Consider the following 2,999-nt stretch of genomic DNA (forward strand, 5'->3'; position numbering starts at 1 on the left):
CCCCCAGGGGAGATGGCCAGGCCACAATCCCTTATCCTCCATTCTCCTCTCAGGATCTTGGGCACACACGCGCACGTGCCTGGTGTGAGTTTAAGCCACCAGGTCTGGGACTCAAACCACAGTTGACTACATGGGAGTCCAGTGATGTAGCCATTATGCCATCTGCTGGTCACAGATAAGTTTTTTCTTTACTGAGAGATATGGTTATATAGTCCCATCGTTACCAGTTAAACAGTCTTCTACCAATGTGATCAGCTGACTTAATACTTCAACTACCACTACCAGTTGCCCTCCAAATCCTTCTCTTCCTCTCCCTCCTCCACTCAGAGTTGAGCACTACCTGTACTATTTTGACCTGAAGACACAGCATATTTGGTCAAATCCCCATCATTTGTAGGCAATAAATAGCAAGCGTGTTAACTAAAATCATATTGCACCATGGTTCAGTGGAATTAATTTTCAGACGAGATTCTGCGAAGCACAACACTAGGGTACATCCATTATGAAAGAAATTGTTTGTTCTTGTTATTTAGTCAAACAAGGATATGTGAACTCAGCAGAGAGAAATGAGAACATTGGCTTTAAATAAGTAATATTTGGGGTGTCTATGTCACAATGGACATTACCAGAATGTTGGGGAGATAGATAGGGACAGAAACTTGATGCTTTTGCCTAAGTGGAATTTGAAATTTTGTTTTCATGATGAATTAAGATAGTAAGGATAACTACAAACAGCATAAATAAGATGCAAGTATTTTATATCATGAGTTATCCAGGGCAATGTGTGGAAAGGAAAACAGTGAAATTCTTCTCTAGAGATCAAGAAACATAGATTTCTGACTATCTTCTCCAATTCCTGTTTTAATTTCTTTTTAAAAATCACGTAATTGGGCAACTCTATAGCCTAGTTAAGAGAGCCAGATCCCATGTGACTGACTATGCTATTTGAGTCCTGGACCTGGTAGCTTGAAAAACACGCCAAGTGTGTATTTCTGCATGCCCAAAATTCCAAGAGCAGAATGGAGGAGAAGAATTTATGGTGTGGTCATACCCGCAGGGGTGTTTTCTCACTTTTTTTCCTCTCTGTCTCTCTTTCTTTCTCCAACAAACACACATGCCTTATAGCATTTCTCACTTTTTTTCAAAGAAGGAAAGAAGAAAGAGGAAGGAAGGAAAGAAGGAAGGAAGGAAGGAAGGAGAAAAAAAAGAATCCAAGTTTAGGGTCCAGCCTAGTGTCATAGTCAATAGCAAAATAAATGGCAGCTCTGGAAGCCACTTAGCCTACCTCAGGTTCTGAGCCCTGCGTTAACTTGAAAACATGCCCAGTGTTGGGAACCAGCAGTTAGCGTAATGGCTATGTCGCTGGACTCCCACGTAGTCGACCGCGGTTCGCGTCCCGGACCCGGTGGCTTAAAACTCACGCCGGGCGCGTGTGCGTGCGTGCCCGCGTGCCCAAGATCCCGAGAGGAGAATGGAGGAGAAGGGATTGTGGCGTGACCATCCCCTCTGGGGGCCGATTTCTCGCTTTCTGTCTCTATGTCTCTCTCTCTCTGTCTGGCGAGCGCACGCGCCCTATAGCAAAAACCTCTCAAAAAAAAAAAAAAACATGCCCAGTGTGCACAAACATGTTCAAGATCCTTATGAGCTGGAGGGCTGTGGAAGGGGAATCATGGCATGATAAGACCCTGTCAAGGGTGCTGCTCTCTCTTTTGCATGCACACTTGCTTACTATCATGGATAAAATAAATAAACTTGAAAACAACAGAATTTGGGTTCAAGCAACAGGCAGATCTGAGTTCAAGTCTCAACTCTATCTCTTGCTAGCTGGCTGATCTTTGCTATGCTACTTCACAACTTGGAACTTCACTTTCCTCCTTTATAAGATGAGCATAATAACATCTTCCTCATAGGATTGTTGTGAAGGTTACATGAAATTTATACTTTTAAGGTGTTTAGCTCAGTTGCCTAGCATAGTAAGTACACAATAAATGTTGGCTGAAAATAAAGGAAATGCAAACATTCCTCCCTTGAACACACAGATCACGGTCTACTCAATGGTGGAAACCTTTTCTGTCTCATCTACTATTCCCCCCAATGCCTACAGAGTAGGAACTTGATAAGTCTTTGTAGAATGAATGACTGTTTATTACATATCACCTTTGCTGTTCACCTCTTTTGTTCCTCTAACAGATTCATTCAGCTAGTACCTACAAAGCATCTATTATGAATGAGTTCAGTAACCATCAGTGATAGATGATAGACATGCCATGACAGACATGCCCCTAAAACAGTATCTTATCCTTGAACTCTGGTTTCACTAGCTGAGTGCTGCTGTACAGTTTGAGAGGTCTCTGCCTAATCTTAGACATTTTCTGAGAATACATCTAGGATTGAAATCCATGTTTATATGGAGAATGGGGTGGAGGGAGCAGGGTTACTACTGTACCTTAGTCCTTAGCCAGATATAGAGTGTGAAAGAAAAAGAGATGATACATTTTCTATGGTCTGACCCACAGACTTTCTGGCCTACCCTTTCTTGATCTCATTGGATTGGCACACTGGCCCTACTACTTTGTTTTTGTGTTTTGTTTTTTAAGATATTTTTTGCTACAGGGCACATGTGCTTGACAGAGAAACATAGAGATAAATAGAATGCAAGAAATTACCCCCGCCCCCCCCCCAGGATGGGGGTTGAGGATGGCCATGTCACAATCCCTTCTCCTCCTCTTGGAATTTTGGGCATGCATGCACACATACCCAGTATGAGTTTCAAGTGGCTGGGTCCAGGAATCTAACCATAATCGACCATGTGGGAGTCCAGCACCTCAGCCACTATGCCACCTGTTGGCCCCTGGACCCTACTAGTTTTAATAATACTGGGCTTAGTTTTCTAGATAATTTATTTAAAACCTTCCAATTACTGTTTAAACTTTAATGTCTTTTTTTTTTTTTAATTTGCCAGAACTTATGTGTACTCACCAAAGAGAGAGAGATAGGGA

Source organism: Tupaia chinensis, unplaced genomic scaffold (genome assembly GCF_000334495.1).
Source record: "Tupaia chinensis unplaced genomic scaffold, TupChi_1.0 Scaffold000217_1, whole genome shotgun sequence".
NCBI lineage: Eukaryota > Metazoa > Chordata > Mammalia > Scandentia > Tupaiidae > Tupaia > Tupaia belangeri.